Source organism: Pinus tabuliformis, chromosome 3_2 (genome assembly GCF_031772625.1).
Source record: "Pinus tabuliformis cultivar Carrire ecotype Pingquan chromosome 3_2, CPIR1, whole genome shotgun sequence".
Taxonomy (NCBI): domain Eukaryota; kingdom Viridiplantae; phylum Streptophyta; class Pinopsida; order Pinales; family Pinaceae; genus Pinus; species Pinus tabuliformis.
The window spans coordinates 270,092,568-270,107,676 of NC_142302.1; positions in this window are offsets into that span (position 1 = coordinate 270,092,568).

Below are 15,109 nucleotides of genomic sequence, written 5' to 3' on the forward strand. Positions count from 1 at the left end.
GCTGGGCTGTTTGGATCGCGCGCAATCAGGCTATCTTTAACCTCAAAGCCCCACACTGGCCCACTATATTACACCATACGATTGTTGACTTTAACATGATACCTGAAGAGGAATCCACAGCCCCTCCTCGTATCATCAGACCTGTGAACATCGACAAAACAAAGCCATGGGCTTTCTTTGATGGCTCGGCACAAGATGCGGGCTGTGGAGGAGGAGCTATACTCTATCTCAATGAAATGCACTGCTTTAAGATACAAATAAATCTAGGCAGAGGCACCAATAACTTTGCTGAACTGTGCACGGCTAAACACATCATACACTTTGCTATCCATAAACAATGCAGACACCTTCAGCTGTTCGGAGACTCTAAAATTGTTTGCAATTGGCTGAATGATGCATCTCACTGTCATGCATTTTCATTGAGACACATTTTAGATGAAGCTAAAAGACTGACTGCATCCTTTGAATCATTTGTCTGTCGACACATTTACAGGGAACAGAACACCGTCGCCGACCAGCTCTCCAAAGAGGCAGCGCACAGACAAGGAGATGACTGGTTGATCCAGGAGGAAATCGACGGAACTTACTACCAGCACTACCACAGACCTTTTGATGACCACATGGGAGATGGGCTATAAAGCCCACACACTTACAGTACCATTTTTGTTTATGGCATGTATATATTTCTACTGTTTAGTCAGGAGTATAGCTCTACTTTTTGATATTATCAGCATATATATAGCTCTCTGCGCAGAGCATGGACACAATTTTGATCACTGCTAGTTTTACTGTTTTGATAATGCTCCCTGCGTGGAGACAACTTGTTTTTCTATTCCTAGAATTACAGACTATGAACTTGACAGGCACTGCTGCCTACATATGAATATGCTTCGGCATCTGCAAAATGTAATTTCTCAATACTAATAGAAATTACGACTTTTTCCCAGGGGAAAAAAAAAAAAAAAAAAAAAAAAAAACATAAATTTCATCTGCAATTGAGGGTTTAATGATTTTTGTTCTTATGGGTAAACAATTTCGAGGGTTTATATGATCAAAGAATAAATTTCATCTACAATTGAGGGTTTAATGATTATGATAATGCAGATCTTGATTGCGGCCAACAATTCATCAAAAGAGAATGCACAAGTAAGCATTTTTCATGTTTTTATTGTACAAAGGGTTTAATGATTATGATAATGCAGATCTTGATTGTGGCCAACAATTCATCAAAACACAATGGACAAGTAAGCATTTTGTATGTCCTTATTGTATAGATCAGTTTGCTCCTCCCTAACTTTTCTAGGGTCAGAATGCATGAAATTTTATTTTTTCTTTTCACCTTTTTTTTAGTGGTTGATTGTTTGTGTAATGGACTCTACCATGACCAATTCAAAGGGCTTGAGTGATGCAAACAAATTTTCTGGTAGGATGAAAATACTAGACCTTCCTCAAACTTTGTTACATGAAATTAAAATTTCTTGTAATCATGAACATAAAATCTTTTCTGTTTCATCCTTAGATTCTGATCTCAATGCCTATAGTTTTAAACCATGTTACTAGATTTTAAGTAGAATATACTTAGATCCATTAAACCTTACAACTCTCCAAAGCTTAGGTTAATTTCATCTAAAAAGAAGGAACCTGAATGGCTTTTGTAATTTATACTCAATGCTTACAGACAATGATTAAAAATGGAAGAACCCAAATGGTCTGATACCTTTTACCCACCCATCAATTTCCAAGGCCTTTGCTATTATTCTGAACCTAAACAAAGAGAGTAGAAGAAGAAGAGGAACCTGGATGAGGTGGACCCTGACCTCCTTGATACTTTTCAAAAGTTGGGCATGCCCTTGACTAGAAGAAGAGATTGACCAACATTGTTGTAGATGTTGTTTTTGACATTGTTGACATTGCTACCATGCATAGGTAGACTCTATAGGAAGTTGAGGTTATCTTTTGTTCGTTTATAAGAGGTAATTTTGGAGTATATTGATCTATTTAGGAAGTAGCTTGGCAGGGTTGTTCCTCCTGCTGATAACTATTATGCTGCATTATATTTTTTTTTAGTGATAGATTTTTCTATTAAATCCCCAAGTACACTTTGTCACCCATGGAAATATCCACTTATTTCAGGATGAATGAGATGGAGACTAGGAAGTTTGAGAGGACTCTTATTGTTGTATATGAGAGGAGTTATGTGAGGTGAGAGGAGTTCTGTGACATATATTGAAGGATGCACTACACCATTTTATGACACCAATCATCTACATGCCACAATAGTGGATCTCTATTGCATTGAGGGAGCAACGATAAAGTATTCCACTTTAAAGAATTGATATGTCATGGACGAGTAATGCAAAATGGGATTTATAATTTTATTACGAAAAGAGGTTTGTGCGATGGAGACAAATCAATGATTTCGTGGACCTGAGTAGAGACTAGTTTGACAATCACCAGGAAATACTCAAGCATTGTTTTGAAAGGTGATGGTGCAATTGGAGAGTTCTATTCTGTTGCCTTGAAAAATAACTATCGATAGGGGGGACAAGGGTGATCCATATCGGGTGATCCATATCGGGAAGAATTGCAGGAGTATGATTGTTTCTAAAATTATATCTATAGGCAAGTCAAGGAACTACTACAGAGGATTAGTGCAGGTGCAACCAAATTCTCATAATGCAAGGAATTTTTCATAGTGTGATTCAATGCTCATCGGTGACCAGGCAGCTGCAAATACTTATCGTTACATTCAGGTACAATTTGAGTTTCATTCTAAAGTCTCTAATTTCATTTATTAATAGTCCTTCTTGTGTCATTGTCTCTCTTAATTTCATTGTGGTGGGATTGGAATGGGTTAAAAAATCAAGCATTTCATTAAGTAGAATAGACACCCACATGTCAGTACATGTCATTGTGCATACTCTCTATTTTTTATACAATTAGAGGTGAGCAATATGATGTTTGCACAACTAAAAATCCTAGCAGACATGATGAATCCAGTCTTAGCATGGAAATCGAAACCAAGAATCATAAAAATAAATTTGTGACACGGAGTAAAAAACACAATAAAAGATTCTATGCCAACATTGTCTATTTAGTGCAAGATACTACTAATATTTCATAATTTTCAAAGATTGTTGGATGTCATGAAGATGCCCTCAAGCAAAGTTACTGACTTCAAGATAAGATGGTCATTGCAACTATTTACTTTATTTAGGCTAAATTTAGGTAATTAAAACAAGTTTGAAAATCACTAGAAACACCACCCCCACATCATTTTATTTCCAGTTGTACAAGACAATATTGAATAAAATTATGATCACTTCCATTTAAATTGATCGTACATAAAATAACAAACAAGGTTGATGCTTTTAAAAGTTATATCCATCATTAAATATAATATATGACAAGGATGGTTCATAATTTTATAGGCTATATGTTGAAATATGGCAACAAGAATATTCCAATTTAATTTGTCCTTGAATTAAATTGTGAACTAAAATCGAATTTAGTCTTAACAACTACTTGGAAATAATTAATTAATTAATTTTAAATTAATTAGTTGGAGAAATTCAAGTTAGAAGTCTTTCTGAAGTCATGCAAGAGTTATCCCTTAAATTAAGGAGATAAGATTAAGTTATATTTGAGTTGTAATTAGTTAACTCAGTTTACTGAGTTAAGTCCAGTTAAATTAGTTCCAAACTGTTTGAGGAACTAATAGTGAGTTAACAGTCAGTTGATGCATTAATGCACTCAACTAGTGCTACTCCAGTTAACTGAAGATTCCCTCATCAGAAACTCATGCATGTCTATTCTGAGAAAGATCCAGTTAAGATTAATGTTCAAAGACAGTGTACTATCAGTTGCATGTGTTTTCTCATGGAGAAAACTCATGCATGCAGTCAAGGGTTCATCCTTGAGGATTGCGCAATTTTGAAGGCTTGTTTTTCCACTTGGTAATAGGCTAATCATCCACAAGGAACAACGCAAGGAAATAAGAGCTTGGAGGGCAGAGAGGAAGGCTGAGAGAAGCCAAGATTGCTTGTAAGCATCTGAGAGGATTGTACTAAGAGCTGGCTAGTTGTAAGAGCTAAGGCTTTGTATACTTCCTATGTATTTCCACCATGTATGATAATACAATAGTGTGGGGTTTTTATTTGAGACTTTCCCCAAAGTATTTTCATGTGTATTGTGTCATTGATTCTTCTTCTTTTGGTTATATTATTCAGCTCGATCTTTAAGCTTCTGCAAATTGATAGTAGAAGTAGGTTATAATATTCTGCTTTAATTTATATTGCGTTATCGAGTTAACCTATCACAGATTTTCTACATGGTATCAGAGTTGTGGACAATATACTGAGAAGAGAATTCGAAGTTTGAAGTACAGGGTTGCAAGTGCAAATCGAATTCATATCATACTTCAAGGTTGGCCAATGGCGTTCTATGGCTTGAGACTCGAGTATGCCTTTGAAGGTAACTCAAATTACATAGCATGGAAATATAGAATGGAGGTTGTATTAGAAGACAATGGCTTGAAGGAATTCATTGATCAAGAAATCCCAAAGCCAGCTTCAACTAATGCACAAGAGTTGGCTGAGTGGAAGAAGTGTGTGGCGAAGGCGAGACAGATCATCCTTGAGGGAGTTCGAGACCATATTGTCTCGAGTCTCCATGGGAAGGATACTCCATTTTCAATGTGGAAGACATTGAAGGACCTCTACCAGAATAGTAGCGACCAGAGGAAATTGGCGCTCAAGGATAAGCTTTGAAGAATCAAGATGGAGAAGGGCGATACTATTTCCACATATCTGAACAAGCTCACCACCTGTAGAGATGAGCTTGGCAGTGTGGGAATAACTACTATGATGATGATATGGTGAGCCTCACTCTCCTTAGCCTTACAAAGAGTTGGAACAGCTACCAGGACTCTGTGAATGGAAGGGAGAAATTACCAGATTGGGAACGACTGTGGTTGGATCTTATGCAAGAGGAGATCAAGAGGAGCACACGAGTTGGTTCTTCATCCAAGAATGATGATGAAGAAAATCTCGCCTTAGCAAGTAAGACAAGGAAAGGGAAGGGGAAGGCTTCCCATTTCAAATCGAATTCTTCTCATGGAGGGAAGAAGGGTGACATGTCTAAAGTAAGATGCTTTAATTGTCACAATATGGGACATTATGCGACTAATTGTCCATCGAAGAAGTCCAAGAAGGGATTCTCGGAAGGATCGGAAGGTGAGGCATTAGCCTTTCAGTTCGAAATGGACTTTACCCTCATACATGTATGGTGTCATCGATGATGGGTTGTGTCTAGTTTCTTGATAGTGGAGCCTCATTCCACATGACCGGTGATAAAAATTTATTTAGAGCCTTGGAGGAGAAAGACCTTAAGATGCGCATAGAGATGGGTGATGATGAAAGGTATAGTGTTTCACGAGTGGGCACGGTTGCTTTTTAGAAGGAGCATGGAGCTCCTCTCACCTTGACATATGTGATGTATGTGCCTGGACTGAAGAAGGACTTGGTATCGGTCGCGATGTTGGAGGACAAAGGCTACGATGTTGTCTTCAGTAAAGGAAAGGCGTTCTTAAGACACATAGCCATGGGTCAGACCAAGAGGATAGGGATTCAGGTGAAGAATCTCTATAAACTAGAGGTAGATGATTGTGCAACATTGAGTACGAAAGCATAATTGGTGCAAAGCCAAGACATTGGCGAGTTGTGGCATAGGCGGTTGGGCCATTTGCATCATGGGGCTTTGAAGATAATGCAATAGATATCTACAGGACTTCCCAAAGGTAAACTTGAGCAAGTTGACACATGCAAAGGTTGTACCTTGGGAAAGTACACCAAGTCTTCCTTTCATGATCGAGACAGTCGAGTAGAGGCTATCTTAGAGTGAGTTCATATTGATTTGTGTAGACCATTCTCGATGGAATCCACAACGAAGCAAAGGTAATATGTGATTTTCATTGATGACTATTCTCGTAAATGCTGGATTTATTTCATGCAAAAGAAGGACCAAACTTTCACAAAGTTTTGTGAGTTCAAAGCTTTGGTAGAGAAAGAGTCAAGGAAGAAGATCAAGGCCTTGAGAAGCGACAACGGTGGAGAATATGTCTCTCAAGAGTTTAAGGACTTTTATGCAGCAGAAGGAATTAAACAAGAGTTAATGACACCTCATAACCCACAATAGAATGGGGTGGTCGAGAGGAAGAGCATAACTATTGTAGGGGCAACACGGGCAACGCTGCATGACCAAGGCATACCACTTCACTTGTGGGCTGAGGCATGCAACACATTAGTCTATTTGCATAATAGAAGCCCGCATCGCATACTTGGGATGAAGACACTAGAGGAAGCTTTCTCCCGTAAGAGACCAGATGTGGGTTACTTCAGGATCTTTGGCTCATTGGTATATTTCCATGTGACTAAGGATGCATGGAAGAAGCTTGAGCCAACAGCAGAGTTGGGGATATTTTTGGGGTACACTGATACACCTCACAACTATCGGGTTTACATGCCTACCAGTCGAAGGACAGTGGTTCGTAGAGATCTCAAGTTTGATGAGTAGAAGGCCATGCGGGTTTCCCTTGAGAGGGAGCTCCAACTACAGGCTGTGGAGGAACTGTTGGTTCCTAAGGAGGAGGAGCCTCAGATTGATGTGAGCAGCCATATGCAAAGGTTCCAGGAGTGGAGACATCCACTCAAGCAGAGTCTTCCAGAGATGGACGAAAGCACACAAGAGAAGCCGACAGATTGTTGGAGGATGTGAGAGAGAATGTGGGAGCACCATCTTCTCAACGCAGACAGAGGAGTTCACCTGAGAGGTACACTGGATACATGGCCCTTGCTGGGGAATGTGTTGAGACTGAGCCATCTTCCTTTGAGGAAGCAGTGCAACGGCTGATTTGGGTTGATGCTATGTTGGAGGAGTATGACTCCATAGTTTGTAACAATGTTTGGGACATGGTTCCGAGACCAGAGAATAAGTCAGTTATGAGTTCCTGTTGGCTTTACAAGGTAAAGCACGCTATTGATGGTAGTGTGGAGATGCATAAGGCAAGATTTGTTGCCTGTGGCTTTTCACAGGTCGAGGGGATTGACTATGATGAGACCTTTGCTCCTGTCGCAAGGTACTCATCTATCAAATCTATGTTGGCACTATCAGCACAGATGGGTTGGAAAATCCATCAGATGGATGTGAAGACTGCATTCCTCAATGGCTAGATTGAGAAAGAGGTGTGCATAGAGCATTCAGAAGGTTTTGAGACCTTTGATTGTGAGTCGCATGTGTGCCGACTCAAGAGAGCGTTGTACGAGCTGAAGCAAGCACCTCGTGCTTGGTACACTAGGATAGACAACTACTTCACCGGGTTGGGCTTCACAAAGAGTGAAGCAGATGCGAACCTGTACCACATCGTGGTGAAAGGTAAGTTGTTGATCATCGTACTTTATGTTGATGATCTCATATTGACTGGTGATGATCAGTTGATCATGTCTTGCAAGGAGGACCTTGTAAGAGAATTCGAGATGAAAGACATGGGTCTCATGCATTACTTCCTTGGCATGGAAGTGTGGCAGAAGGATGGGGAGTTGTTTGTGTCTCAGGGAAAGTATGCCAACGAGATACTTAGGAGATTCCACATGGAGAAGTGCAAGCCCATGCAGACTCCTCTAGCAGGTAACTGGAGGAAGGAGGTTGCTACTTCAAGAGAAGTGGTAGAGGCTACTGTGTACAGGTAGCTTGTGGGTTCACTGATGTACTTAATGAACACACGACCAGATTTGTGCTATGCGGTGAACCAACTGAGTCAAGCGATGGTTCAGCCTACCAAGATGTTTTGGAAGGCGGCAAAGCATGTATTGAGATACCTCAGAGGCACATCTCAGTATGGATTATGGTACATACGGACAGAGGGAGTGAAGCTACAGGGCTTCACTGATGTAGATTGGGCAGGGAGTCCATCAGATCGAAAGAGCACATCAGGAGGGATTTTCAACCTTGGGTCAGTGGTAGTTTCTTGGTATAGCAGGAAACAGAGGTTAGTTTCACTTAGCTCGGCAGAGGTAGAATACATGGCTGCAAGTCAGGAAGCATGTGAGGCCATCTGGATGCGGAAAATCATAGTTGGTTTGTTTCATCAGAGGATGGAGCCAATTATGATCTATTGTGATAATCAGAGTTGTATCAAACTCTCTAAAAATCCAGTATTTCATGATAGGTCCAAGCACATCGACATCCAGTAGCATCATCTCATAGACTGTGTAGCGAGGAGGATCATGTTGCTGCAGTATATTTCGATAGAGGATCAAGATGTTGACACTTTGACAAAGGCATTGTTAAAGTGTCAACATCTTGATCCTCTGTCAAAATATACTGCAGCAACGTGATCCTCCTTGCTACACAATCTATGAGATGATGCTACTGGATGTTGATGTGCTTGGCATTGTTAAAGTGTAAATTCGAGTTCCATAGAGACAGGATCGGGGTGGCAGATAATCCATTTCTTGTTGAGAGGGAGTGTTGAAATATGGCAACAAGAATATTCCAATTTAATTTGTCCTTGAATTAAATTGTGAATTAAAATCGAATTTAGTCTTAACATCTACTTGGAAATAATTAATTAATTAATTTTAAATTAATTAGTTGGAGAAATTCAAGTTAGAAGTCTTTCTGAAGTCAAACAAGAGTTATCCCTTAAATTAAGGAGATAAGATTGATTTATATTTGAGTTGTAATTAGTTAACTCAGTTTACTGAGTTAAGTCCAGTTAAATTAGTTCCAAACTGTTTGAGGAACTAATAGTGAGTTAATAGTCAATTGATGCATTAATGCACTCAACTAGTGCTACTTTAGTTAATTGAAGATTCCCTCATCAGAAACTCATGCATGTCTATTATGAGAAATACCCAGCTGAGATTAATGTTCAAGGACAGTGTATTATCAGTTGCATGTCTTTTATCATGGAGAAAACTCATGCATGCAGTCAAGGATTCATCCTTGAGGATTGCGCAGTTTTGAAGGCTTGTTTTTCCACTTGGTAATAGGCTAATCATCCACAAGGAACAACACAAGGAAATAGGAGGTTGGAGGGCGGGGAGGAAGGCTGGAGAGAAGCCAAGATTTCCTGTGAGCATCTGTGAGGATTGTACTGAGAGTTGGCTAGCTGTGAGAGCTAAGGCTTTGTATAATTCCTATGTATTTCCACCATGTATGATAATACAATAGTGTGGGGTTTTTATTCGAGACTTTCCCCAAAGTATTTTCATGTGTATTGTGCCATTGATTCTTCTTCTTCTGGTTATATTGTTCAGCTCTATCTTTAAGCTTTCGCAAATTGATAGTAGAAGTAGGTTATAGTATTTTACTTTGATTTATATTGCATTATCGGGTTAACCTATCACATATTTTCTACACTGTATCCATCACCAACTATAAGATAAGATATAAGATAGTCATAATATAGTCACTAATAATTAACTGATAGTCATAATTTATAATTAAATAGTATGATATGATTAATGTTATAGGACACAACTATAGGGTAGGATTGTGAGGGGCATTGCGACAATATATGTACACTTCTCATTGTATTAGACAATCATCTCTCAGAGTGTGATATCCATCCAACGAAATGTACTCCCATAGGCCATTGTGGGATTAAATTTTTTTCTTTCAGTGGAAAAGTGGTGATATATTTTCTTAGGCCTTAGTGTTTTGCTTCTCTAAGGCTTTGAACTATTCACAACTAGCACTGTCATTCAACCAAGTGAGGTACTCATCTTGGAAAGTTGAATCATTTTTTCTCCACAATCCAATATGGTGTTGGATCAATCTCATGATCCTAAAAACATAGGTCATAATAGCGAGGACCTTTACTGTTGGCAAAAGAATATCCAAATTTAAGGAACATGACTCTTTTAGAACAAGAAATAAGGATACTTTTTACATTGATATTTTTTTTTTTCAATTTTTTTTCACAAGTTATCTATTTCCTGATATTTTTAACATGTAACTTGGTATGATTATGCCTAAGTTTTTGCTGAAGGTTGAATAATAAGTTCCTAAGGTCTTATTTTCTACGGTGATGTTTTATTTGCTTTGTTTATACAGGTTATCTAGTCACATAGTGGCCACAATCAAACGTTGAGGTATATTTCGTATAAATCTTTTATAGTCTACTTTATTTTATATTCAAGTATTCATCGTCTTTCATGTCTTATACTCTGCATTGTATCTTCTTTCATTTTCAGGATAGGAACTCAATATTGATGGTAAGAAGCGACAATTGAAGAAAGAGGAAAACAACAACATTTGAGCAACAAATGAAAAATGAGAGAGACAAGAGAATATGTCTAGTGATACCCTTAGAGCCAATATCATAAGACACACTTGTAAAGATTGATGGTCAAGCCTTCAGAGTTGGTGAATTCACTTGCAATGCTTTGGCAATATAGTGATAATGTTTTGAAATGATGAAACAATATTTCATGTGTAAATTGTAGTCCAATCGATATTAAGTTGGAAACTCATATTGTAATACTTGATATTTTATATAATAAAATTTATATGGTTGAAATTATTTTTATTTGCACTTGATATTATTTAGTCTTGTAATTAACATATGTAACTTTGCGTTATCATATTAGATAAACATGCACATTTTATGACATTTTTTTTTAAAATTTAGTTGCAAAATCATACTAATTAATTTATGTTGATTAATAATGAACACATAAAATTAATCTAAAACTACTAAATTAGTAGTTTATATTCATTAATGATGAACACGAATAAAATGAATATATGACTAAATTAGTCGGTTATAATGGTTATGAATGAAATTAATTGAAATGAATAGAAACTATTAAATCAGTCGTTTATATAATAAATATGAAATTACCAAAAAAAGATAAATGACTACTGCAAATGATAATTTTTTTTATTAAAATGATGACTAAATTTTCCATATATACGACTATTAGTAGCTAATTTAAAGTATCTTATAACACAACTAAAATTTAGTCATTAATTGGTTTCAAATGATGACTAAAATTCACATTTATATGACTATTAGTAGCTAATTTACAATATATTATAACACGACCAACATTTTGGTCATATTTCTTTGGTCATTAATTGGTTTTCTCGAGGATTCATATAGTAATATATTTTGTTGTATATTTGATTGAAAAATTGATGACCAAATTTTTGACTAAATATACTACTAGATGGTAAAATTGAGGAAACCAATTAATGACTAAGCTAAAAATGACTAAAAGTTGGTCGCATTATAAGATACTGTAAATTAGTTACTATCGGTCACTGACTGAAAAATGGTCGTTTATATGCAAATTTTATTTGTTTTTTTAATAACTAATTAGTCATTTTGTACTAGTGTAATGACCAGAGAAGGAGCAATTATACAGACAGAATATGCAGTTAGAAATTTTGAATTTGGTGAATGTTCATCATCCTCCTAGAACAAATCCCAAGTTACATTATGCTCTTCCTGCCATTATTATTTTTGTGTGGATTATCTTTTAGAAAAAGATTTGTCTTTACCCATGGAAATCCAGAAGATCATTCTTGAGAAATAGTTTTGGCTCTCAGATACAAGACAAAACTATGATATTCCATTAGCACCTATCAACAATAACCGTGCTTATTTTGGTGCAATAAGATATCCATATCATAGACTTGTTTATATTTATGATCCTAATATTAGATGGATAGATTATTATGCCATTCTTCAATATGCTCGTGCCTATGAAAGAGTTTCAATCATCATGTATTGTGAAGACATCATGTCTCCATTCAGTCATTAGAGTAGTTGGATGAATCTCCTACTTTTTTCATTTGTTCCCACAAAAGAAGATCAATGCACGCTCTGTCAACAACTTTGCCCTTTCTATTTTGTATAATGACATGCAGGATGGAGCAGAAAGATATGATATATTTGAATTTGATTTATTATATAAGGGCACCAACATGAAGATCATCCAGGATAGTACTTATCCTACAACTCTACTATTGAAATTGACTATTTTGGTGAAGTAGGAATTTCCCGAGATAAGCTAGATCCATTCATGTGTTTCTTAGCTTTTTTAGCTAGCTTCAGAATGGAACCATCATGGTTACAACAACTTCCTGGTTAAGTCTTGATAGGTATGTTGAAGAATACGAGTCTGACTATGATCCTGACTATGACTCTGACCATAACCCGAAACGCAAATCCTCAAAGAGATTTTATTTTAGGCTTTCGAGGGTTCTCCTTAAAAGAATCTCCTATGTGTTGATAATCATTGTACCTAGTTTACTTTATTTTAGGCTTTCGAGGGTTCCCCTAAAAGGAATCTCCTCTGTGTCAATAATCATTGTACTTAGTTTTTCTTTCGTGGGTTTCAAGATATTGGAATATCCATTGTGTATCAACTTTTAGTACGTATATGATTTCTTTCGTGAAGAAACATCTACTGTATATAACCTTTTAGTACATGCATTATGGTTGTCGTGGATTCCCCCAATCAGAATCTCCACTTTGTATCATATCATTAATATTTTATGTGATATGAAAAATCTCTTGGGGGAGGGGAAGGATTCCAAAGCTGGAGCAACACCCTGAAGGTCCATCCTATATAAGGAAGCATGAGCCTGAGCTCAAGACACTTGTAAATTTCTGAGTTTTTCTATAATATGAAAGAAGTTGTCTTTGAGTTTTAAGTTCAAAACATTTGCATTCTGTGTTTTGTGATCTTTGATTCTATGTTCTGTGATCTTTGAGTGTGCGAGTGCATATTGCATATAAAGAGTGTGTAATTTCATGTGCTTTTAATCCTTTTATCTTCATCAGTATAGATACTAGGCAAAGTTTTAATTTCTCTACTAAATCTCGTAAAGCAGCACATGAGAAAAAATGGGCATGGCTTACAATTTTTTTGAACGAAAGTAATACAGATGTTTTGTTTGATACTAGTGTTGTAGAGGAGGAACTTAATCCAAAACCTATTTGGGAACTACCAAACATTGAGATGGAAAAAATATATAAACTCCCAGTTTTTCAGTTCCGCGCTGCTACACTGTTTAGATTTTCCTATGTAAATGTTCCTGTTTCTATTGGTCAGAGTGCATATCATATTCCTCTCATTAGAAAGGAAGATGTAGAATGGGGTCTGAGTCATGATTACAAATACATACATATCAGACTCATACAATTTGGGATTAATCCTCTTGTACGACCAGGGTTAGATAACTCATGTCTAACTTTTGTTTTTGATACTAGATATAATAAGTTTGAAGACGCATTGATAGGAGGATTCCAAAGTCCCTTAAATAATGGTCCTATTTGGTCTTCAGTCATCCCAAGATACCAGGTGTCACTTACAAATCCATATATTAATGAATTTCTCCAAGCTTACATACAGTTCCATGGATATGATACCGCTCCTCATACACAAATAACACAACTCCAATCTAATGTATGTATTAGATTTGCCTCCTCTACTAGGCCTCCACTACATCCCAATCTATCACAGCGAGCATTAAAAGAAGGTGTCATTGTTGGTTCCGGTAATACTACTCCATTGCAAGTAGGATTTTGTGAACTAAGTCTGCCATCTGAATGGAATAGTGAGTATACTTCTATGTCTCAAAAGTATCCACAGCTAGCAAGATCTTCATCTCTAGACCAATTAAAGTTAGTTCCAAACCCTGATGGTAGTACCAACTTACGTTTTCAACCGACTACTTCGTAAAAACAATTACCAAGAAGTCAGTCAGTCACAGTCCCTCGTTTTGTACAAGTAGCCATAATCATCGTCAGTTACCAGATTGTGTATATTTCCATGAAAAAGAAAAAGAAAATTCAAAAAAGAAATGCCAAACCATCACTTCTACATCACACCAAGGACAACATTGAGACTGTCCCGAATGCATCATGTTCCCTGTCTGAGACCAGACAATGTTCAGTCTACCTAGAGAAAAGATAGGCACAAAAGGAGAGTTGTTGGAAAGGAGACTGGAACCTGGTAAGAGTACTCCTAAATTTAGAGATACTATTATCCAGAGCGATTTCCAATTTATACATTATAGATCAGCCACGGAGCCTGAACCAGTAGAATACTTAAAATGCATAATTATGCTAACTACATTTTTGTCTATGTGGCCCAAAACATAGATGATTTGGAAAGAGACAATGTAGAAGCAAAAGAGCATGTCAGAAATATCCACCAGAGCATAGATACAATGTATGCTCACCAGAATACTCATGAAAATCAGTTAAGAGCATTTACTGATCAATTAGGTGTACTAAGCAAAGCAGTCACAGGTTTTGAAACTGCTATGAGTAGATCAAGATCTCCCCCTAGATATTTTGAGATAGAAGAAGAAGGCCCCAAATTCACCTTGATAAAATCTTCCCAGTCCTCAACCAGTCTCTCTCTCAAAGTTTTTGAAAAGGATGAGAGCTAGTTTGAATCCTTGGCAAAGGGTACCGATTTAGAAAGAGAAAAATTAAACCTTTTGAAAAAGAAAAGTTGAAAATTTTACACGAGAGAAATAAAGATGGCAAGCCAGTTAGGGGATGAAGGTGTATCCTCTACAACTAAGTAGAAAAGAACAAGTTCTTTAATCTTTTCTAACAAAGCTGCAAAGACATCAGAAGGTGGTGTTAGCTCTCATCATAAAAAGAGTCCATTCCATTCTTGGACTCAACATCTTGCCTCTGCAGAAGTTAGAGATGATATGAATGTCCAAACAAAATTTGGAAATCAAAACAATACTTTCTTTATCAATTTTGATTGTCTAAATAGGGATCATACATTAATTCTCCTGCAACAGATTAATGCATGGGCTTCTTAGAAGAAAGCAGACACTAAAGCTTCATGGAAAGAGGTAGTCATATTAATCACATGGAACCTAATAGGGAATTCCAGACTATGGTGGGAAACACTTAAGAAAGAAGAGCAAACATAAATTCTTGAAAATGATGATCCTTTGGAAGCTATCTTGATGGCTCTCTCCCATGAATTTCTAGGAGTTATTTCCTCTGACAGTGAACATTATGCCCAAATGTTTATGAGTCAAAGATTGTGCAATTTAGATTTAT